This window comes from Lissotriton helveticus, chromosome 4_2 (assembly GCF_964261635.1).
Source record: "Lissotriton helveticus chromosome 4_2, aLisHel1.1, whole genome shotgun sequence".
NCBI classification, from domain to species: domain Eukaryota; kingdom Metazoa; phylum Chordata; class Amphibia; order Caudata; family Salamandridae; genus Lissotriton; species Lissotriton helveticus.
The window spans coordinates 57,023,726-57,049,718 of record NC_136064.1 but is presented as its reverse complement, the minus strand read 5'-3'; the positions used below and the strand labels follow the sequence as shown (position 1 = coordinate 57,049,718).

The window sequence follows — 25,993 nt, the reverse complement described above, 5'->3', positions numbered from 1 at the left end:
ACAGAGCATTACCCTACTCGCCGTGGGCCATCTATAAAGAAACCCTTACAATTTTGATCGTCAAGCGGATATGTACTGATACACAGTGAATAAGTAAGTGTACAGGGTAGTTACTTACTACAGAATCGCTTAACAAGAAGTGTATCGTAATAACATACAATTTGAATTAAGGGGAGGTGATCTGTGTACTTGACGTTTGTTATATCATTCCTTTATATCATTTATGGGACAGGCTAAGGTGCGCTGTCTTCTCTGGTGTTAAGTCGGTGATTTCGTACTTACAATAATAGGCTATTAGATAGAACACGTCTTCTATATCACTGCATTCTAAAATTATGAAATGCAGACATATGTATAGTAATTCAGACTACTAATCTGATTGCAGAATTGTTCTCACATCGGATACTAGATCGGAGTATCTGTGGTCAAGGGCCCGGCTGGGTTGGAAATATCACCAGCTGAGCGGTGAGCTTTTATATATATTTTTTGCCTCACATTCTCACTGCTGTATTCTTCTTGTCTGAGCAATGGATATATGACAATTAGTGATGAGATTTTTTCCGTTGTCATGTTTTATTTTTCTGTCGTGTGGATATCTAGACCTTCTGACTGGATTTCAGCCATTTAGGTATGTGACGGATACGTTCTTAGGGTCAGAGTTTCTAGACTACTCACATATTCACCATAGCATGCAGTATGACTGAATCATACACAAATAGTTCACTTCTTTAACAGAGATTCTGTCTCCTAATAAGAATATTTCTGTCACACCCACGCATGATTTCACTAAATCACTATTGAATTGCACGGTTAGAAATAATAGTGGTAAACCTTACACTTACGACACGGATGTGTTGGGGTGGCACTCAGGAATCACAGACGCATTGCTGTACACTGGTAGCAGCAACTACTGAGCATGCAAGACCATGTAACCAGGTCTTATGGTAAAATGTAACTTTGTGAGATACATGCTCCATTGTCAACCTTTGTTCATTTCAGCCCTGAGGAATCGGGAATGCGATGAAACACGTGTCGGCTGGCTGTTTACAACATTAAAGACTCCAAGATCTACTCATTGAGAGTTCTTTTGTTTTGATAATTCTGTCATTTTGTTATGTGCTTGGTTGAATTGTGTTACTTAACATTGTATACACTGTCTTGAGTGCAACGGCAATCAATTCTGTTCGTGTAGGGGTAGTTTTCTTTCTACTCAATTGAGTGGTTCAAGGTTTTTCCACTCGCCGTCTTGCACCTGAATAGTCAGCAAGTCTAAACTGATGTGCGTATATACGGGCTGTGCACCCGGTTCTTTTACTGATTAAAAGCCTTCCTATCTTGTCATGAAAGAAGTAGCAGTATGGATGAAAAACAGCCGCCTAAAACTTAACTCAGATAAAACGGAAGTGCTCATCCTAGGATCATCCCCCTCTGCCTGGGACGACTCATGGTGGCCTTCGGACTTGGGATCAGCACCCATACCCACAGACCACGCACGTAACCTTGGCTTCATCCTAGACTCCTCACTCTCGATGATCAAACAAGTTAACGCCGTCTCATCCTCCTGCTTCAACGTACTTCGTATGCTCAAAAAAATCTTCCACTGGATCCCCACCGAGACAAGAAAGACTGTCACCCACGCACTGGTTACGAGTCGTCTAGACTACGGAAACACCCTATACGCCGGAATCGCAGCCAAATTACAGAAAAAACTCCAACGCATCCAAAACGCATCAGCGAGACTCATTTTGGACATCCCTCGCCAAGACCACATTTCCAGCCACCTGAAAGACCTCCACTGGCTTCCCGTCAACAAGAGAATAACATTCCGTCTCCTCACCCACGCACACAAGGCCCTCTACAAACTAGGTCCCGAATGCCTCAACACTCGACTATCCTTCTACACTCCCACCCGCCAACTAAGATCCTCCAATCAAGGCCTCGCCGCAGTTCCACGTATCCAAAGATCCACCATGGGAGGTAGATCCTTCTCCTACCTGGCGGCCAAGACCTGGAACTCACTCCCCACTCACCTCCGCCTTACACAGAACCACATCTCCTTCAGAAAAGAACTTAAAACCTGGTTATTCGATAAATAATGAACCCCCTCCCCAAGCGCCTTGAGACCCTCTGGGTGAGTAGTGCGCTATATAAATTCCTGAACTTGAACTTGAACTATGTCTAGATTTTCTATACCTAACTTCACATATGTGTACCTGAATGGTACATATATCTTCAATGTACATAAATGTGGAGTTAGGAATAGTACAGCTATACTTCCCTACAGGCACTTACCTTTAAATATATTGTCCCTCGATATTATGTCCTTGATAATGTTGTACCACGATATTCTGGGAGTCACTATTCAGTAGTACATTCGTTGCAATGAAGTGGATGAGCAGAACTATCACACTCTACCAGCCAAGGACGAAACATGCCAGATCTTGAGAGTGAGAACATAGAGAAATAAGTTAAAAGTATTGGGCTAGGGTGGATGTTTTTGGTAAACTAACAAGGCTCACAACTGTCCCCTGAAGAGGGAATATCGCTACAAAAATAGTGCTCTCTACGGAGACTCCAAACTTTCATTGTCTAGTATGACAAAGTGCTTAGATTTTATTTCTGTTTTGATTATTCTCTTCCTGTCCTGCCAGAGGGCCAGCTAAAAACAACTCTATATTTTGCTCAAAACAAACACAGCTGGCACTAAAGGTGCTTCACGAAAACAACTTTTAAACCTGGGCTCCTTTCCAAGAGAAACCAGCTCAAATTATTTCTTTTAATTGTACCACCAGTTCTGTCTCCCGAATAATTCTGACTCTTCCTTCAATATTGATGGCCTATCCCCATAACAAAACTTACCTCCCGCGGCGGGTTCGAAAAAAGGGGCCTGAGACCGGATCGAGGTAGGTATGGTTTTTTTTTAATAAAGGACTTCTTCTTCCTGGTTGACAGTCTTTCCCGAGTCAAGGTAGCGGGGTCCGTTGTTGCCTCTGTGTTCGGGACCCGCTTCTGATGTCTGCTTCCAGCTGGGCCACTCGTTGGATGCTTGGGAAGGAACTTCGGGTCTGCTAGGCTGAGGTTTTTCTCCGGGTGGTATGCGAGAGAGAAAAGACAGGTCAGGCAACCGTCCTCTATACATTTGCCAGGGGGCCCGGGGAGTGAGGGATCACCGCTGCTCTAGTGAAGTCATACTATGTATATACAATTCGAGTTAACACGAGTGCTCTATAGTGAGGGAGGTGCAATAAAGGTAGGGTAATGACCAAGGAATTTCTGAGAAAGTGCTACGGAGTAAATAGAAAATAACACAGGTACTATTTCTTAGCGGAGCCTCCCTTCTTCCCTTCCCAGCTCGACACCCTTTGTCGTACCTGGGAGAGCCACACTCCTCCGTGAGTGTGGCTGGGCGACTCGTGGGGACGTTGGCCTCCAGGCGTGTCCGCTTCTTCCGCCCGTCTGCTTCCCCGTCTGCTTCCCCAGTCGGTCTTGCGTTCTCCTTCTCTCTGCACTCGTTCCTCGAACTCCTCATCAACTTTCCCTTCGGTGTCGTCACACGCCGAGACTTGGGCTTCCTCCTTTTTCTCCAACCCGCTAGTAGCTACGTCATTCCAGGGCGAGGCTCTCAGCTCAGAACCCGCCCACTTAAAGGAGCCGTCCTCATCGTCTTCTCTTTGACTTCCCCAGAGCGCTCCGTGTCCGTATCCACTCATTCTGGTGTAAGTGGAGAGAGGGGAGATTTGTATTGTCAGCGACACACCATTCCTTTGTAGAGGCTTGATCTTCTACGAGTTGGGTCCCCCTGCTACACCTCCATTTGCTGTAAAGGCAGCAAATAGGGTAAAATAAGCATTAAAATCTTTAGTTGAATGTTACTTTGACCAGAACCTTCTGTATAGGTTGGTTATGGAAACAGGCTTCCAGGGGTTCTAGATGGAATATGGGAGTGGTACCAGAATGCTATCATCTGACATAATAGCATGTCCTAAACATGGCCCCTATTGGAGTTAAAATAAATTTTGGGAAGGCCCTTGGCACACCTTGTTTTCTCTCTCAATGACTATTATAATAATTATTAGTCTGTATATTCCAACTGTTGCGTGCAATCAGGAGTCGTGGGGCTGCCTGTCCCCTGTCACTGATAAACTTCAAAGAAATTGGGTGGTGACCGAAAGTCACTCCCTAGCCTGATGCACAGCTATGCTATGTTTAACTACTATTCTAAAATAATTTCAAAGTTTCTGCTTAGATTTGTTGAATCTTCAACGTGGTTTTATTCACCAGTTTACTTTTCTAGATCATTTACACATTTTTTTCATATCGTGATTGTATTCATTCCATTCATATATATACCGAACAATCAATTTTTACATTTAATCTTTGGTGTGATTGAGATCACACTTTAACACAGCCCATAAATTGTTATTTGTGTGTTAAACCGACGATTGGAGCTTAAGCAGGCCCGATGCATTTCGGGACCCTGTCCCTTCTTCGGGGGCCTTCCTGTAAAAAGAATTCATTCATGTCACTATTTTTACTTTTCATTGTGAATTATTGCTCCTAGGCACTTTCAAGCTTCAAATCTACCACCAATCTGACATTTTACAAGTCCTACAGTAATGGTAATCCATGCATGTAACAAATTATTACATTTCATTTTCTTAGTGGTGTTGCACGTTTAGTACAGTGTTTAATTATATCTACCACCAATCTGACATTTTGCAAGTCCTACAGTAATCCATGCATGTAACAAATTATTACATTTCATTTTCTTAGTGGCATTGCACGCTTATTTCAGTAGTTGTTTCTATTCCCTTAGTCTATGGAAAGCTCAAATATCTACAAAGTATGTTGTTAGCGAATAAGATGAGCTAAATCCTGTATATGTGATGACCACGAGTAAAACTGTTGACCCTGTATACGCTTGTACCGTATTTCTGTTTTGCCAATGTATGGCTTAACATTTCAAACATGGCATTCTTTAACAAAAAAGCTTCTGTGTTTATATCCATGAAACAGAACTCAAAAATTTATAGAAACGGAGTCCTCTTTACCTTTTCGAAACGAAGTGAACTTCTACCTGCCTCTTGAGTGAGATGTTTTCTATCCGGTGTGCGCTGCGGGGAGAATACATAAATTATATTGTGCCGCTCGTCTCTGGACGCTGAGACTGCCTAATCTTATTACCTATATTTACCTTGAACGGGCACTGGCTCGAGGACCGGCGGCTTAAAGCTGAAGCGGAGATTTTCGCGTCTCTGTTCTCCAAGTTTTCTCCGTGTCTCTATACTAGTGGAAAATGAATATCAGGTCTGATCTTTGTGCGGAGTAGAATAAGCTTACATTGCTCTGACTTTGAGTTTTACCGATAAACCGTCGAGGAGACTCACCGTTTTAACTCTCTGCTTAGCGTGGTCAAATGTCTGCACTCGATGCGGTTGGTTGCTTCGGGCGTTCAAGCGAGTTGTGGGATATCTCACCCTGAATGACCTCACTTCCTGTTTATTTTAGGAGGCGCCATCTTGAAGTGGTGTGGGTTAACGAATAGTGATTAAAGTGTCTAACATAAGATGGCAATTATTGCTGGTTTTTTTAGTGCGCCATCATGGCGAACTATATGTACTGGTACTATCCTTTGTTCGGATAGAGGGTCCTATACATAAACCGAATAAATGGGACTGCTATTTTACACTCATGAAGTATCGAGTGAATCATCAGTCTATTTAGATAATATGAGGGATGCTAACGGAACGTAGTTCATTTCGTCTCTTATCACAAGTGTACTAACTAGTGCTACATGTGGATTGCATGGGTAATATACAATTACTTTCATGCATGAAAATTAATACTTATGAAACACGAGAACACAGGTATAGATGGGATATCATAAATTACATCATTAAGTTAAACACTGACATATGTAGTTATGCTGAACATTTCACCCTGGTGAGATCTAATGATGGTAGAGTATCATATATACACTTACTTGAAGGCCTGTATCTACAAAAAACAGGCCATATCTAATTTGTCGTTTAATCCTAATGGCTCCATAGTCTGAAATTTTTTAATCAGCATTACTTCCCTTTGGGACAAAAATTTTTGATTATCCCTCCCTGGTATCATTTCAATTTTCTCTATGACTAGGAATCTGAGTTGAGAAATATTGTGCTTTTTTTCTAGCCAATGTGCTGCCAGGTTAGAATTCGTATTTTTTGTTCTTATCATGCTTTTATGCTCTCCTATTCTTGTTTTAACTTTCCTTTCTGTTTTGCCTATATACATGAGCCCACATGGGCATTTTATGCTGTAGATCACAAAGTTCTAATTGCAGTCTGCTCATAATTTGAGTGGTATTTGTTTGCCTGTTCTGGGGTGGGATACAAACGTTTGTTGCATTACGTTGTTACAGTTAACACAGTTATGACATTTCTTCATTCCCTTGTGTTCTGCAGATTGCTTCTTGCTTTTGGATTTTAATTCCTCCTTTAAGTTTTTGCTTCTTTCGTATGCAAAAATGGGCTTGTCTGAAAATATGTTATTGAAATCTTCGTCTTGTTGTAACAATTCCCAACGTTTCAGGATTATCTTTTTTTATATTTCGAGATTTGGTAGAGTATTTCGAAACAAAAACATTCCTTTGCTCTGTGGCAGGTTTTTTAACACTCTTAAGTAGACTTTCACGACTGAGTTTTTTCACCTTTTCCTCAGCTTTATTTAAACATGTGGTCGAATAACCCCTTTCATTGTTTTCTCTCTCAATGACTATTATAATAATTATTAGTCTGTATATTCCAACTGTTGCGTGCAATCAGGAGTCGTGGGGCTGCCTGTCCCCTGTCACTGATAAACTTCAAAGAAATTGGGTGGTGACCGAAAGTCACTCCCTAGCCTGATGCACAGCTATGCTATGTTTAACTACTATTCTAAAATAATTTCAAAGTTTCTGCTTAGATTTGTTGAATCTTCAATGTGGTTTTATTCACCAGTTTACTTTTCTAGATCATTTACACATTTTTTTCATATCGTGATTGTATTCATTCCATTCATATATATACCGAACAATCAATTTTTACATTTAATCTTTGGTGTGATTGAGATCACACTTTAACACAGCCCATAAATTGTTATTTGTGTGTTAAACCGACGATTGGAGCTTAAGCAGGCCCGATGCATTTCGGGACCCTGTCCCTTCTTCGGACGTGAAAATAACCAGGGATCAGATGAAGTTAAACACCCAAACTTATGTCAAACCTACTGACCGCAACAATACATTACTATTTAGTAGCTTCCACACTCCAAAATTGATTGAAAATTTACCTTTTTCTCAAATGCTGAGAAGCAAAAGAATATGCTCTACCCCTGAAGCACAAGAAGAAGACATGAAAAGGATAAGAACCAAATTTCAGGAAAGGGGTTATTCGACCACATGTTTAAATAAAGCTGAGGAAAAGGTGAAAAAACTCAGTCGTGAAAGTCTACTTAAGAGTGTTAAAAAACCCGCCACAGAGCAAAGGAATGTTTTTGTTTCGAAATACTCTACCAAATCTCGAAATATAAAAAAGATCATCCTGAAACGTTGGGAATTGTTACAAGACGAAGATTTCAATAACATATTTTCAGACAAGCCCATTTTTGCATACAAAAGAAGCAAAAACTTAAAGGAGGAATTAAAATCCAAAAGCAAGAAGCAATCTGCAGAACACAAGGGAATGAAGAAATGTCATAACTGTGTTAACTGTAACAACGTAATGCAACAAACGTTTGTATCCCACCCCAGAACAGGCAAACAAATACCACTCTAATTATCAGCAGACTGCAATTCGAACTTTGTGATCTACAGCATAAAATGCCCATGTGGGCTCATGTATATAGGCAAAACAGAAAGGAAAGTTAAAACAAGAATAGGAGAGCATAAAAGCATGATAAGAACAAAAAATAAGAATTCTAACCTGGCAGCACATTGGCTAGAAAAAAAGCACAATATTTCTCAACTCAGATTCCTAGTCATAGAGAAAATTGAAATGATACCAGGGAGGGATAATCAAAAATTTTTGTCCCAAAGGGAAGTAATGCTGATTAAAAAATTTCAGACTATGGAGCCATTAGGATTAAATGACAAATTAGATATGGCCTGTTTTTTGTAGATACAGGCCTTCAAGTAAGTGTATATATGATACTCTACCATCATTAGATCTCACCAGGGTGAAATGTTCAGCATAACTACATATGTCAGTGTTTAACTTAATGATGTAATTTATGATATCCCGTCTATACCTGTGTTCTCGTGTTTCATAAGTATTAATTTTCATGCATGAAAGTAATTGTATATTATCCATGCAATCCACATGTAGCACTAGTTAGTACACTTGTGATAAGAGACGAAATGAACTACGTTCCGTTAACATCCCTCATATTATCTAAATAGACTGATGATTCACTCGATACTTCATGAGTGTAAAATAGCAGTCCCATTACCATTTATTCGGTTTATGTATAGGACCCTCGATCCGAACAAAGGATAATACCAGTACATATAGTTCGCCATGATGGCGCACTAAAAAAACCCAGCAATAATTGCCATCTTATGTTAGACACTTTAATCACTATTCGTTAACCCACACCACTTCAAGATGGCACCTCCTAAAATAAACAGGAAGTGAGGTCATTCAGGGTTAGATATCCCACAACTCGCTTGTACGCCCGAAGCAACCAACCGCATCGAGTGCAGACATTTGACCACGCTAAGCAGAGAGTTAAAACGGTGAGTCTCCTCGACGGTTTATCGGTAAAACTCAAAGTCAGAGCAATGTAAGCTTATTCTACTCCGCACAAAGATCAGACCTGATATTCATTTTCCACTAGTATAGAGACACGGAGAAAACTTGGAGAACAGAGACGCGAAAATCTCCGCTTCAGCTTTAAGCCGCCGGTCCTCGAGCCAGTGCCCGTTCAAGGTAAATATAGGTAATAAGATTAGGCAGTCTCAGCGTCCAGAGACGAGCGGCACAATATAATTTATGTATTCTCCCCGCAGCGCACACCGGATAGAAAACATCTCACTCAAGAGGCAGGTAGAAGTTCACTTCGTTTCGAAAAGGTAAAGAGGACTCCGTTTCTATAAATTTTTGAGTTCTGTTTCATGGATATAAACACAGAAGCTTTTTTGTTAAAGAATGCCATGTTTGAAATGTTAAGCCATACATTGGCAAAACAGAAATACGGTACAAGCGTATACAGGGTCAACAGTTTTACTCGTGGTCATCACATATACAGGATTTAGCTCATCTTATTCGCTAACAACATACTTTGCAGATATTTGAGCTTTCCATAGACTAAGGGAATAGAAACAACTACTGAAATAAGCGTGCAATGCCACTAAGAAAATGAAATGTAATAATTTGTTACATGCATGGATTACTGTAGGACTTGCAAAATGTCAGATTGGTGGTAGATATAATTAAACACTGTACTAAACGTGCAACACCACTAAGAAAATGAAATGTAATAATTTGTTACATGCATGGATTACCATTACTGTAGGACTTGTAAAATGTCAGATTGGTGGTAGATTTGAAGCTTGAAAGTGCCTAGGAGCAATAATTCACAATGAAAAGTAAAAATAGTGACATGAATGAATTCTTTTTACAGGAAGGCCCCCGAAGAAGGGACAGGGTCCCGAAATGCATCGGGCCTGCTTAAGCTCCAATCGTCGGTTTAACACACAAATAACAATTTATGGGCTGTGTTAAAGTGTGATCTCAATCACACCAAAGATTAAATGTAAAAATTGATTGTTCGGTATAGATATGAATGGAATGAATACAATCACGATATGAAAAAAATGTGTAAATGATCTAGAAAAGTAAACTGGTGAATAAAACCACGTTGAAGATTCAACAAATCTAAGCAGAAACTTTGAAATTATTTTAGAATAGTAGTTAAACATAGCATAGCTGTGCATCAGGCTAGGGAGTGACTTTCGGTCACCACCCAATTTCTTTGAACCCTATTGGAGTTAATCATAGACTATCTACACACAATGGAACAATAATTTGGTAATCAACGTTATTACTAAGATGAAAATTCTCTTTTTTAAAGTTTCAACATAAAAAAATACAAACATTGTCTATAATGTATTGTGAACCATTTTCTATACCTTTCACATTTGTGTACTGTTTTTGTTTAATACTGTTGTGTCTTCAGTATATGTGAATTTTTGTATTTGTTTATGTTGAAACTTTAAAAAAGAGACTCTTCGTCTTAATAATATGATGAAAAGATAAAAATCAATTGAAAGAAATCAAAATAAAAAATATTTTAGACCAGACGGTATAGGTCTTCTGGCTCTTGGTATGAATGGTTGCCTTGAATGAGAATCAGTATTGGCACTTTTTGTGGTGTTTCTTAGGTCCATAAAGAGGCGTATTTGTTGTTTAGCCACCATTAATAATGCCCAGGGGATGAGGAGATTTTGGGGTCGGTGAGCAGGTCAAGTGTAGTGTAGTTCCTATATTCCCAATAGGCTCTGCGCATTGGAATAATATATCCTATACATTTTACGTAGGACTTAGGTCGACTAGGTCTCTATCGAATATATTAGACTTAATTGTGAGTACCAGCTAGCTCAGAGGTCACTAGAAACTTTCTCGAATAAACAAAAAGGGATGAGTTTCTGACAACCGCATAAACATGACAACTTCGTTTCCCCAAGAATAAAAAGTATCTTCAGAGTCGTGGATACAATAGTTAGATATTTTACCCAGTCAATCGGGCATGCTTCGTTTCATCAGAGGTGCAGAGAAATAGAGAGACGGACGTTTTCAATAAAAGGATTTATTGAACAGTCTTCTTTCTCATGCAAGTAAAGTGAACTGCTACAATCGTAATACTGGTTGCAAAGTATAATGCGTACAGCAAGAAGAGTATTATAAAATAATACTGTAAAAGCATTGCATGGTTTCTAAATAATAGATAAATATATACATAAATAACAAAAGCTAAAAGTACTCAACTGGTGCTTCTAAAATACGCCTACCTAACCTAAGTCTAGTACGAGGGAAGAAGTAAGTGAGGTGTAGTATAGGTTTAGTTTTTCTTTGCAAGAATCTATCCAAGATTTCTCTTAGGGTCTAATCAGCTCCGTATCTTGGTTTTAGAATGAAGGAGGTCTGGTATCTCTGTCTCTGGACTCTATTTCCCAACACCCTGCGAGAGGAGCTTGGAAGCACTGGAGCTGGATTCTCGCCAAGAGAAAAGCAGCCTCTTGATCAGTGAGTCAGCTGGAGGGTCGGCTTCCTTTGGCACTTGCTGTAGCGAGCAGCGTCGGGTAAGTAGATAGTCGAGCTGCTCCGAACCACCATGTATTTGCTAGGGCAAGTGTAGGCATATTTATACTTTGAAGGTGCCTAGTTTGACGTAAAGTCGGGCATAATAACGTCATCAAAGAACCCCAAGGGAATGGTAGTTCTTTGAAAACTCCATGAATTCTTGGACAAATCAATATTCAAGCAAGGGGGTGTCCCTGACTGCTTAGGCCGAGTTTTCCAAGAAATCGTTGTGGCCTTTTGGAATGAGTTGAAGTAGCCATGCCTGTATTTGGACTGCATAGGCTATGTCTAAATATGGGTATGATTTCTATGCCAATATAAGAGCAATGTGAATTCCACCTATATACGGGCATGGATTGGTAAATTTCACTCGGATCCTAAAATGCCATACAACACCCACTCCACTTTATTATGTTCGACATTACTAAATTCTAAGCATGTAAAACATATCTAAAGCATGATGTGTAAAAATCCCTCCCAAAATACATGAAATGCATTCGAAATGGTTATACATGAAAGATGAGCATTTGTACTGTACGAATTTTAAAAGAAATGTTGTCATACAATGCTTATCAGAATGAGGCATGAAATAACATTTATGAAATGGCTCTTAAATACAGAAGAAAAGTCGAGACCATTACATGACAGAATATATCAACTGTTTAGGTTGTGGACAAGGTCAAATATTGTCTTTTGGAAGCGTTTCAAAGAATTCTTGTTCTCTCAGAATAGTTCTACTTTAAGCAGAGTACTTAGTGCCAAAAAAAGTTCAATTTTGGAAAAAGTCAAATCGTAGCAAAATAGAGTTCTAAAGTTGGAAGTTTTGTTTTGGAAATGGAAGGTCGAATACAGAGTCCCATTGAAAGCTGTGTGCTAACTTCAAAAGTCATTCTCATTGTTTGGAGAAAACATCAAATCTTCTAAGCTGGTAAAGAATTTGTCTACCACAGTAGGTGAAAGTTGGACCACTTCGTTAAGTAAACCGATTGCACAAAAATGTGAAGCATCGCAGTCAGCGTTAGCCGCATTAGCAATGTTCGAAGGAGATTGAGATGGTACCTGTGTGCTTGTCGATCCACGTATCTCACGGTCAGCAGATTGCGTCTGTGAGACCTCAACGAATGCCGTCATCAGGATTGGTAGCCGCTGGGGACAACACAATGCATGGGCCGTTACTGAACCAAGCAAAGTATCAACATCCGTTGGCAGTGCTGATGGAAGTGTTAGACAGATGTCCAACACGCATTCTTCTCCACATAGCAGGCATCGTAGAACAGGTAAGATTCAATCTTGCCAGATTGTTCGGAATGATAGAAACCATGTGATATTCAGGTCTCTTAAACGAGCCAGGCCCAGAATCTGTATCATGAGCTCACGACACTTCATTTCCAGGAGAGTGTTCTCTATGGTAATCTGGGTGTCTCTGCTGACCGGACTTGCCATATCGGAGCAGAAGGAACAAGAATAGTATTCCTGCTACGAGTCCCAAAATGAGAGGTAGGCCGCCGAACACAGAGTGCACAAAGTTTAGAAAAATGCCGAAGACTACTTCAAATGGTGCCAACAGTCCTGCAAAAAACTGTCTTAAATACATGTACAATACCACTGGTATCAGACATGTTTAAGATACGACCTAGCATTTCTACGAAATGTACAGGGCAGTTTGTCGATAATAGGGCATGTATCTCTGCAGAGGACCTTGCAACTTGTAGTTCATACGTCTCTTTGAACGAGGTCAGTGGCACAGTATTTTGTAAAAGAATGGCTTTCATTCTGCTTAAAGTATCAATTCGAATAGAAGAGATGTTCAGTGAAGGCCATTATCGCGATCTGTCTTAGTTTTAGGAAACAATACTTGCATACAACAAGTGACCCTGGCTGACCCAGTTACGAGATAGGCTTTTCCTGGCAACATGCCACAGCAGCTGTGATCATTCAACATTATATAGATTCCGTTAGAAAGCTGCCTAAAAATTGGATCTATCACTGCGGCTGGAGAACCTTGCAGGTGGCAGGATAAGTTGGTCAAAGAACCGTCAGAGGCTCCATGTAAATTAATACCCTGACATAAAAGTGTACCACTTAGTGCGCTTTTACATTGTGTACCACTAAGAAAAACTTCCTTTCCCCCACTCCAACATCTGTGTGTATATGGTAATTCTCAGGTTGACTTAATGTATTTTTTACCCAACCTTTCATACACACCAGCTGGTATATGTTTCAAACAATTTTGAAAATTTAACATTGTGACAGGCAGAGTGATTATTCCTTGTATTAGCCATTCTGTTGCAAGTTTTTCCGAAACAGTTAATGGTAATCTTTCCAGTTTCTCAATGCTCCGCACCGTATAGTCTGCTCCTCTTTGTGCCAAAGTGATTTGTTTATCTATAAGGTTAAATACAGAAAACAATGACGTGGTGTTGATTAGACGCCATTGCACCTACCCAGAACGTAGATTTTGCAACGTCCAGCCTAAAAGCATCATAGAACGTAATTGTGACTGTCCATGCTGTAGCATGAGCAAGTCCTGTTCCATTATGTCAATGGCAGAGGATACTATGCTGTCCAAAGAATAAACTCTGAATGACAGAGTCGTTAACCCATTGTCAACTACAGAGAGAGCTTCCTCTAAATTAATAGGATCAATTTCTCGTATTCGTTCTGCAGTCCCTGCTTGTGTCGCTTTCCAAGCTTCATTATAAATGGCTTATATACCTGCGTATATAAAACGTTTATGACGTCTTTTCGCAGGACCTTGAAAGAAGTCCCTTAAATCAACGTCATCTTTAAGTAAAGATAAATGTTGTTTAACCTCTGTAAGTGTGGACTTTTGTAGCAGCTCAAGGCACAGTTTTCCTACACTGTATGTTGTTACTATCCCTGGTTGTTGTCTCTGGACATATCTTGGATCTGGCCCAGTTAATGTAAACCCATGTGTCTTGTTCAGTAATCTATCTTGACCGTTGTTCGTGTTTGTGGGCCAGAGTAACCATTTTTTCCAATTAGGATCAGTTCTGTTTTTAAGTAAATGTGTTTTTACGCCGACTCCTCCTTCTGTAGAGTTCTTACTATCAGATGTAGGTATGGACGCTTTGTTCAAATCTTTTATCTTGGCTATGCCAAGGCAGGATGTCTGTTGTACCGTGTCGTTCAAAAACATTATTTGTTCAGGGATAATGCAGGCTCGAAATAAAGTTTCTATTCCCTGCACCTGCCAATCTTTTGAGCCCCAGACAGTTTTAGTTTCTATGTTGTCACTCCAAAAGTCAAAACCTAACGAGGACAGCTGGGCATAAAAGGCTGCAGAATAAATGTGCTTTGTATTTGTAACATACTTTTCATTCCTGTCTTATTGACATTTTTAAAGTAAAACGTTTCCGGATTTGAGGTATTAAAACCTGAGAAGTATGGAAATTTATCATAAAATGTTTTTGAGCTACCTTTTGGTGGCGTTGGGCAATGTTCCCATTGAATAAAAGTATAAATATTTCTAGGGTTTGCAGATTTGTGCAAATAATGATGACCATAGTGATTATAACAGTACATTTGTGCATAATCTGATAAACCTTCTAAGTATTCATGTTTTGTACATTTTTCAGACATCTCTAAGTCTGACATCATATTATTAACAGTCTCAAAGTCCCAATCATCAGAAAATGTGCTGGGTGAAACAAAGTCACTCAAGGAAACCTTGAATTGATGTAGAATCTTCAACAGCTCTGCCGGGCAAAAGATGTCATAGTCAGTTCTGTCTCATGCTATATATACCACCAGGTATAGGAATGGCTGCGATGTTCACTGATGTCAAGTCTCTTTTTTCACGATGAGATGATTTGTGTGGCTTCAGGAGCAGGTTTATGTTCTTACTTGCTGTGTCCATATTACTATATTTTCCCTTTATCAGTATCCCCAAACTTAATACAAGAATTAGCCAAAGTAGGAAAATAGTACGCCTAGCACGATCCAAAATTCAACCCATGGTGAAACCAGATACTTTTTTTCAAGTTGCTGAAAAAGTTCTGTTACTTGTTCTTTGAAAGTTTTATTTGCTGGCGGTGTTTCAGGCTCACTGGGATCCTCAGAAAACGTATCAAAGTTAATGAAATAGCCAGAAGCAGTTCTGTCAATTGTAGGTATTGCATCCAGATTACTTGAAATCACTGGAGCTAGTGTCATATTAGTATAGTCAGATGCTACATCATTGTAGCTGGAGTGTCTTAATGAACTGTTATTTGGTTCTCAAGAGGCACCAGTTCCATGGCTTTATTGCTTAGTCCTTCTTTTCTCACTGCAGATTCCTCAAAGGTGATGAGTCTCTCAGTTTGAACCTCTTGGATAGTAGCAAGATTTGGTCCTCTGCACATCTTTGGAGTCCACTGGGCCAACTACTTATTATCGGCCACATGAAGTGGTTTTACCAGGTCGATTGATACAAACCTGTTCTCCTTTCTTCCAGCAAGAGGCGGCAGTAATGATAGAGCGCGCAGGTCACCCGACCAACAATTTTACCATACACGTATCGGGCCCATATATTTCAATTTACCATATTTATTAATCGGGTAACCTTACGCTCTACTACCAGTAACCCTTGTTCCTTCCTATTTTTCCTACTGTACCCGACTTACCAATCCACCGTTACGGGTACCTATGACCACAATGGATCAGGGAGCTAGCTGTAAAAGAAAGGCAGATATCAAAATACTTTCTATATTTGCACTCAGGTAATAAACACAAACTCGGGAAGTTTTAAGATCCTTTATCTAAAGTTCAGATTCAGAAAGCAAAAGATTTACAATAAGTAGACAATCTATAACCAAGATTATAAAAAGTACGTATCCATAAAGGAAATAGATCAAGCTAACCATTTATGAGTCTAAAGAAAGGTAAGAACAGGGAACATGCTAATCAGGAATTTAGTGATTGAATTTCAGAATGGAAATTATAAGACACTTTTGAATGTTACTACTGGAAAAATACTTTGGAATACTATACCACTATAGGGAAGGTAAACAATGGAACACGCTATAATTTTAGAAACATTACTTCAGTCAGCTTGATAGGAAAAATATAAAACACATCTACTTTCATGAACAGTATGGAGAATTGTGCTTAAAGGAAGGGAAACATAGGAACATGCTAACAAAATGATCCAGTATTTTGCGAAAAACATGGAAAGTCAATATGTAAAGGTATGTCTTTATTAAAGCAAAAGACAGAAAGATAGAAGGCGCATGATAGAGTTTCAGCACTATATTTACCTAGAATGGTGTGAAGACCAACCTTGGCCACAGATCAGTTAAGAACGGGAGGGACCCCAAGGAAAAACAGTCATCAGTAGGACAACAGGTGCAGAATGGACACCCCAGGACAGGACAGGAAACCCAGATTAGGATCAGGACAGGACCACCAAGGCACGACCAGCACCCGCAGTTTGGAAGAAACGCCTGCGCTCCACCCTCTCTGCAGCTATCAGCCAGAACCCCGATTGGGTTATCGATTTCCTCAGCAAAGTGCTCCGCCAGCACTTACGGTTTCTTAGCAAAACCCCTTGAGTCTATGGAAAGTTCGGACAGAGTGCTCCGCAGCAGTCTGTATCAATCACCTATTGAGTGCGTTGGGTCAGTGACAGGTCAGCTATTCGGACAAGTCGGACAATTTCTCTAGCTAAACTTAGGCTAGTTATACTGTTTTCGGGTCAGTGTACCACCCCCCAAATGTTGCAAGTGTCAGAATCCCCAATTTCGATTGGTCCCCAAGTAGGATAGGTCAACACACCAATCACATTTCAATTCTGCAAGCCTGTATTAACATATTCTGGGACCGCCTATTGATTTTGGGATTCCAATGACATACTTTACGGAATACAATGGATAAATTACAAATGTAGCATTTGCAGGACAATTCAGCTTCTTCTGCTAGGTGAGGGTGCATCTTCCCAGGCACATTTTGGCTGGGACCTCTGGTTGGCAGGGATTCAATGCCACCGGCAGAAGACTGCATGCGCAGAAGGGTTGCTCAAGATGGATTCACGAGTGTCTCTCAGACCCTCAAGAACGCGGTACATGAAAAGTAAGCGAAAACAAATTAAAACACAGAAATAAATGAATACACTGTATACCATGAATAGCTACTCTATACCCCTTACTTTATATAAACTATGGCATTAGGTTTTAAATGCAGATAAACAATAACACAAAGCATCAGCGCAAGCTTCACCATGTGAGGACACAAAGCGGCCATCTTAATGCTAATGCGCAAGCGCAAAGATTCCCAGCAGAACTGCAATTACGTCACGTCACGTGATTGTGACTAACGCATGCGCAGAAGAAACCCCGCCAAGCAGCGGCCATTTTTAGTGACAAGCGTTATTATGTTTTAGTAAACACATAGGCAAGCATCTCTTGGGCATTCCCAGTGTCAAAATAAAGGGAAATTAGTAAGACAAAACAGGTTGGGTTACTCTGTTACATGTTATTCGAGGTTCATGAATTCAAGCAAGTCGCGTAACATGCGAATCCTTGCTCCATCAATCCCCTCTTTGATGATATTTACTATCATCACAAAACCAATGGAATCAGATGCCAACTTTCACAATTTTCCCAATTCAATCTCCTCCAACATTCGGTTCAGTTTCTCGTTCGTATCTTTGTTAGGGTGAGAATTTTTCACCCTTTTATAAATCTGATTATTCAGTTCCTCTAATTCAAGTTCATCCACATTCCGTTTCACACCTCTCTTATTCACAGTATATTTCTTTTGTTTTTGCAACATTTGCAACAGGCAAATATGAGGAGTATAATAAAACCTATTACTGCAATTGGCATCAGTACCTTTAACAAAAAACCTTTACCTAAATTAGAAAACCAATGACCTACAGCGGAGAGACCATCAGTAAGTCTCTTCCAGGCACTATCAACCTCCAGTGGTTTGAGTTCCTTTTCCAAATTTGTAATGTTCCTTACATACCTTTTGAGTTGCACACTTTTATCTGGTATGTAAGTGCAACAATGTTGCGCTTTCAACATTCGGCAGACTCCGCCCTCCTTTGCTAATAAAGTGTCAAGAGCAAGTCTGTTCTGCAAAACCATAAATCTGATCGCAACCATTTCGGTATTGACCATCAGAAATCCACTAGCAGTGTCAGTAGACATCCGATCCACTATAGTTGACAATTTGCAAATTCTGTGTGTGTTCAGAACCACTCCCACTGCAGGTATCAATGCACTAAATATACTACCCATTATTTCACCTACACTTTCTCTTTTACTACGCACTAAACTGTTAGTGTTTTCATTGCTTCCAGCAATTTCATTCACATGGTATATTTTCGGGAAGACAATTCCAAAATAGCAGCTTCCATACCAGTGATCCGGCAATTTGAAATGAGCCTTGTTTCCACATATATAATAAATTCCGGGAAACACAGGTTCTGACCCATTTTTGAAACCCCAACCTCCAATTACTTTGTAATTGTGTTCACATTGACTGGAACCAATGAAAATGTTGTTATAATAACTAGTCATTTCTCGGTGAAGACAAAGTGTCCCTTTTCTCTCGAAATCCAGCAACAAAGCAGGACTAACCCCACCATTTGAGGTGCTTCCCATGTTTTCAGCCCACTTAGGAGTTCTCTGCTTTTTATCATTCGCTTTTCTTTGGGAACTTTCTCTTCTTTTCTCTGCCATATTTAAGAATAATTTCTCTTGTTCATGTAATGAACAGGTCAATTTATCTCTGTGTGCTTCACCTAAATGTATGGTACCTATAGTCAGAAAATATTCTCCCATATAACGTGTTACGTCACTTTTGGTATGTACAGGGTTCAGTTTTCCACGTATAGGAAGTTCAGAAAATATCACGTCTGAGTTAGAGTAATAGTACTGTAACGGTCCTCTTTTGTAAAATAAGCTGGCTAAAATACTACAGGAAATTCCATATGTTAGTGGCAAGTGATGATATGTCACTCCCTCAGCTACAGAAGTAGGTAGCTTCATGCAAACATAACAGTCTTCTATTTCCATGGTTTCTACATAATGCACTAAAAGGTTAGCGAATACGTTTAAATGAGTCTGGTTTTTGATTCCGTGATAATGTAGTCCTTCCTCATCTGGTGCTTCTAAGTCCGATTTAGTTTGTCTAATGCTAAGTGCTTTCTCATGTTTTTCTACACTTTGTGATGTCACTTCTTCTGTATTTTTCGTCACAGTCTCTGTGGTGTCAGTATTAGTACTTTTGCTCATCATATAAGGAATAGTAATAGTTAGTCCTATCCATAATATTAACACTAAAGCTACACTACATATACATACTTTACAGCATGTTTTACAGCAATTACGTCTAGGTCTTCCATTCACATTTGAATCAGACATTTCCGCTCAAAAGAAGTTTTCAACCCCTCTTTGTAACTTTGCACAGGTAGCTTACACAGGGCAATTTCAGGTTGGTTCTTCTTCTTCAGCAGACTGGTCAGCAGTCAGGTCTTCGTCACTTTCGTCAGTTATATCAAGATCCTCAAACTCCTCCAACACCAGGTAAGTCCATTCAGGATCCTGATACTTTTCGTTCAGTCTTTTTATACGTTCACTCCTTTGCTTGGAGTTCTCTCCAGTTTGCTCTGTTTTACTGGAGCCCAGTCTTCTTTGTTCAAGCTTCTCTTCTACTGTTTTCAGTCTTAATCTTAGTCTTTTGATGTACCTTGGTTCTGTATTCTTTTTCTTGAATCTTTTAACTGGCACTGTTGTATGGCTTTCTTCTAATGTTCTTTTATTCTCGTTTTGCTGTGGCACTTCTGCTTCTGTTTCTTCCCTTTCTATCTGACTAGTTCCAGGTCTTACTTCAGTTTCTTCTGCCTGGTTGCTAAGCTGGCCTTAATCAGGTGTGGACTGGATTTGACTTATGGACTTTTCGATTTCTGTGTCCTGAACACCTTCGTCTAGTTCTATCTGATCCTGTTCAAGCACTTCGAACCTTTGATTTTCTTCTGCTCGAACTTTCGCCCTAATTTCTGGCTGTCCCTTTTCAATTTCAGGAGTTCTTGGAGGTGTATCGATCACCTGTTCTGTCCCTATCTGATTTTCTTCCTCATCAGATTTGACATGGATTTTGATAATCTGATTGTCTCCTCCTATTCCTGTCTCGTCCTCACTATTCCACTCTCTGTCTGAGTAGGTTTGACTTCTTGTTCTTATGGGATCATCTGTCAGGTCGATTATGGGTATCCACTCGTCTTGACTGGTGCTCGGTTGTTCTTCATCAGCTACTTCAGGACCAACGTCTGGAGACCCCTCAGCTGGACAACCTTCAGCGTCAGTTGTTTCTTCTCCCGTTACCTTCTTGGTATGGCTGGCATGGATCCACTTTGGGACACCGGCACACTTCACCGCTGTTGTGGTCACCAGAATCACTTGTCTTGGCTTTCCCCACTTCGGTGCAAGGCAACTTGAACGAGTGTGTTTCTTGAGTACCACCCAATCACCTGGAATCAATTTATGGACTGGAGTTGCTGGACTGGCGACGGCATCTTCCCCAATCTGGCGAGAGATAGAACGCACTTGGTCACCCAGTTGCTTGCAGTACTCAAGTACCAAATCACCTGAAATGCTTATCAGTTTGTGTCCTGGTACCCATGCTTGTCTCATCACTCGTCCCATCAGGATTTCATGGGGACTCAGGCCTCTATTTTGGTCTGGAATACTTCGGATTCCCATCAGAACAAGAGGTAAAGCCTCTATCCAATTCATGTTAGTAGACTCACACATCTTTCCTAGTCTCGACTTGATAGTGCCATTCATCTGTTCCACCACTCCAGAAGCCTCTGGACGATATGCACAGTGCAGCTTTTGTGTAATCTTGAATGCTTCACAGAGCTGACCAATTATTTCATTCTGAAAATGCCCACCTCTGTCTGATGATTCAATTGTGACTCGAACCCCGTACCTAGGTATTAGTTCTCGTAGTAACAACTTGGCTACAGTGATGGCATCATTCTTCTTGGCTGGGTAAGCTTCTACCCACTTTGAAAATAGGCAGACTATGACAAGGACATATCTCATTCCTTTACAAAGGGGTAACTGAATAAAGTCAATTTGTAGTCTTGTAAAGGGACCTCCTGCTTTCCCAATTTTACCTATTTCAACAACTGTTTTCTTCCCAGCGTTGAATTGCTGACATGTCAAGCACCTCTGGCAGAGTGACTCTGCTACTTTCCTGAACTTTGAGCTGAACCATGTCTGTTGGAAAACACGTATCATGGCATCCCAACCAATGTGTGCAGTTCCATGTATTAATCTGGCCATAGAAGCAAGCAAGCTGTCAGGCAACAAAGGCATACCATCAGGGCCAACAATGACACCATCCTTGTTTCTCTGTTGACAACCAAACTTTCTCCATCTTCCCTTTTCCTTTGGTGTCGCTGCATTCTATAAATCTCTCAATTCTTCCCATGTAGGCACATTCTCAAACACCATAAGTTGGCAGCTGTTTCCGTATCCCCCCAATTTGATATTGACAGACATTCGATGTCTGGCACAATGTTGGGCTACTTGGTCAGCATATTGATTACCTACTGTCACATTGTCATTGCCAGATTTGTGAGCAGCACACTTGACCACTTACAATTCTTTTGGTAACTGGATTGCGTCCAGTAATTCCTGAGGAAGTCAGAAACTCTCTTTGCAGCCACAATTGGCCGAAGTCATGCACAACTCCGTAACCATACTTACTGTCAGTATATACGGTTACTCTTTTATTTTTCCCAATTTTGCAAGCCCGTGTCAAGGCAACCAATTCGGCTACTTGTGCAGACTTTACTGCAAATAGATAGGATGCTTCTACAGTGCGTGATGTCATGACTGCAGCATAAGCAGCACTTAGGCCTCCACTCTCATGTCTCAAACATGAGCCATCTACAAACAGCTCATAATTTTCTACTGGCAGGGGCAGCTCTTTGATATCTGGACGTGGTTTGGTACTGAACTCAGTTAGATCAATGCAATCATGCTCGACCTCTCCCTTTGCTTCTGCAATCAGTGACTCAGGTGGATTCAATATGTTACACCGAGTAATGACTACATTTGCAGCACCTACAAGAATTCTCTCATACTTAGTCAGCCGACTAGGTGTGAGATACTGGGTTTTAGTTCTGGTCAGTAAAATTACAACTGCATGTGGGACATACACAGTTACAGGATGTCCCATAACAATGGATTCACTCTGTTCAAGACTCATGCAAGTTGCAGCTACTGCCTTCAGACATCCGGGTAATCCAGCAGCCACTGGATCCAAGGTAGCAGAAAAATATGCTACTGGACGTCTAGTCAAACCATGCGCTTGAGTTAGGACTGATAGTGCACAATTATCTCGTGTGTCACAAAACAGTACAAATTCTTTTGAATAATCAGGCATTCCCAATGCTGGACCTGTACACAGACATTCTCGTAATTTTGTAAATGCTGTCAAGCTTTCCTCATCCCATTCCACTGGGTCCTTTGCTCCTTTCTTTGTCATCTTTATCAAAGGTTTTGCTAGGACTGCAAATCCCACAATCCATTGTCTGCAGTAACCTACTACTCCAAGGAACATTCTGACCTCTTTCTGAGTATTTGGTAATTGCATGTTTCGAATTATTCTGATTCTCTCTGAAGTAACTTTCCTGACTCCCTTTTCTATCTGGTGCCCCAGATATTTTACTGAATTGGTACAGAACTGCAATTTGTCAGGGGATACTTTATGTCCTCCATCACCTAAATGGTTCAGTAAGGCAATGGTGTCAACAACACAGTCTTTCTGACTTTTAGACGCCACCAAGAGGTCGTCTATATATTGCACCAAAACTGAGTTTCCAGGTAAGACTAACGATTCAAGGCACTTTTTCAGAATCTGATTAAAGATTGAGGGGCTTTCTGTGTACCCCTGAGGGACGCGATTCCAAACGAACACGTGACTGTCGAATTCAAATGAGAAAAGAAATTTGCTGTCTGGATGCAATGGGATCGAAAAGAATGCATGACATAGGTCAATCACGGTGAACCACTCAGCATTCCATGGGATTTGGTACAGGATCACTGCTGGGTTCGGAACAATAGGACAGCAAAGAACAACGATTTTGTTTACTTTTCGCAGGTCTTGCACTACTCTGTACTTTCCACTAGGTTTCTTGATTCCAATTATGGGTGAGTTACATGGGCTACTCAACACTTCTTGTATGATGTTCGCTTCTAACAGTCTTTTTATCTCAATGGCAACTCCTGCTTTCACTTCTGCACTCATTTTGTATTGTTTAATATTAGGGTAAACTGCATCTTCTTTTATGGCTATTTTAATTGGGTCTACATTCGCCATTAATCCTACTTCCTTTCCAGTAAAGTCCCAAACTTCTGGCTCCACTGCCTGTTGGAGTTCTTCAGGTAAGTCTTGTATTGTGAGTCTTTTAATTTCTGAGTCGGGTCTAATTAACATTAATTTGTAAATTCCATCTTCATCTGGGGTTTGAATTTCGACGCTCTTTGGTGAGCAAAAGATGGTACAATTCATTTTGCACAGCAAATCACGTCCCAATAGGTTTACAGGACTGGTATCACAAACAACAAATCTATGCATTTCTCTGAAGTTCCCTATTGTAATCTCCATGAGCTCAGTAACTGGGGTACTAATCAATTGATTAGATACACCCACTACTTGGATTGCTTCTCCCGAGGAGGGTAGGTTTGGAACGTCTGCTGTTCTCACAGTAGAACGGGTAGCCCCAGTGTCCAACAGAAAGGTGACATCATTGCCTTCAACCTTTCCTTCAATGTATGGCCCCGGCTGGTCTACCGGCAAGGAGGCGCCAAGTACGCACTCCTCGTCCTCCCCCCTCAGGCCCCGTCAGTACTTATCGTCACAGAGGAAAGTATCATTCAACAAAAACTGCGAAGTTGCTGCATTTCTATCCTCATTTCCTCCCCAAATTAATATGTCTTCACCCTGCGGTGTCTTTCCCTTAAAATTCGGTCTAGGTGCACGAGGCAACTGAATCGATTTTACCTGTTGCTGGGTCTTTCTTGGTTTTTCATTCTGCGTCTGTGGATTTAAATCATGAGTGGGGTTGTTATTATCTTGTGCGTATGGACACTCGTCTCTCCAGTGCCCTATCTGTCCGCACCCGTGACAGGGGAATTTCTTTTTGGCTTCCTCTCGACTCATTTTCACTTTGGGCTTCCCTCCACCCCCAGAACCTTGATTTTGGGAATTCTTATTCATTTTACCCAATTGCTTCTCCTGCTGTTCCGCTAGTTTTACTTGTGCCCACATGACCTTTTCTTTCAAAGCCTTTTCGCTTATCAGCCATCTCGTCTTCGCAATACTTTGCGTATCGCAAGACTTCATCTATTTTCTTAGACTGCCAACAAATTTTATTGTCTTTGATCCATTGACAAATTTCAGGTCTTAAACCGTTTACAAACCTATAAATGAAGTGGGTCATATCCTTCATCTCGATGTTATCTATACCGCTGTATGTCTTAAACACCTGTAGCAGTCTTTCATAAAAGGAATGCACAGTCTCATCTCTTTCCTGTGTAGTTCTATCTATTGTGGTCCAATCAGTTTCCTTTGCAGGCACCTTTCCCTTCGGGTGTAACCTTACCTGATCGTATTTTCTCATTACCTCATCGGAAGGAGCTCCTGTAATAGGGTTCCTTGGGTATTCCTCACTAGGCCAACCAATGGCAACCTTACATTCTGTCCACAAATCTACGGGAACTACGATATCGAAAAACCCATCCAGATCTTTCCACAGGCATTTTTGTACTTTCACAAACCTTTCTACCTGTCTGTACCACTCCACGGGTTTTTCTCGTAATTTCGGAAAGTCATTAGTAAAAGACACAATGTCCTGTCTGGACCATGGAACATGCACATACTTTCCACCTGGTACTTCTCGCATAGGATATAACTGCTCTGGCTTGTCAGCTTCCTTTAAAACAAACTCAGAAGTCGCCTGTTTGGATCTAACCTCTTCCTTTTTCTTTGCCCACCTGGCTTTCCACTTTTCCAGGTCTCCCCATTTTTGCAACACGTTCAACAATTCCTTGATCTGTACCTTCTTTCCTGACACATTCATATTCTCTAGATCTTTGTCTGAGAATTCTGCTCTGTAAGGTTTCTGTAATGGCTTTGATTTCCCGATATCTATTCCCATACTGGCGGCAGTGTCTGTTAATTTCTCATGGAACACTCTGGTATTACGGGTAAGACTTTTACAGATAAATAGAAGCTCTTCCTCGGAATATGTATTTAATCTGTCTAACCCCACGTTTCCGGCCATCAGTTCTTCAATTACTATTCTCAGTTTGTAAATATCTAAGGGTTTAGACTGAGGAGTTTGTCTCTCTAATTCTCGACTCCATCTCTCAATTTCTTCAGGACTCACTACTGTGACACTTTTAGTACCCGAAGTCAAGTCCATTTGAATTTCTCCTGTATTGAAAGGATTATGTCTTTTCTGTGAACTCCTTCCGAGTTCTCTGATTGGCAAATCCATTAGTGAAACCTCAGATTCACATTCACTTGTCTGATCATCTACAATTAAGGGCTCTTTTCTTGGCTGCACTGCGGCTGGGTTAATGATCAGAGCCTTTGGACTCCCCTGTCTATCCCCATACAAAGGAACAACTGGTCCAATAGTCACT

The 25,993-nt window shown here is 40.6% G+C and overlaps 1 long non-coding RNA gene across 2 annotated transcripts in view; it reads right to left on the bottom strand.

The window, feature by feature from the left end:
* LOC144752194 (uncharacterized) overlaps positions 1–25,993 on the bottom strand; it is a 659,734-nt gene that overhangs the window by 196,166 nt on the left and 437,575 nt on the right. The window contains exon 4 of one of the 2 annotated variants that reach the window (XR_013594043.1): positions 3,755–3,817. The exons of the other annotated variant lie outside the window; for it this stretch is intronic. This is a non-coding gene — a long non-coding RNA (uncharacterized LOC144752194). Of the gene's footprint in view, positions 1–3,754; positions 3,818–25,993 lie in introns of those variants that run through there. 2 annotated transcript variants of the gene reach the window in all.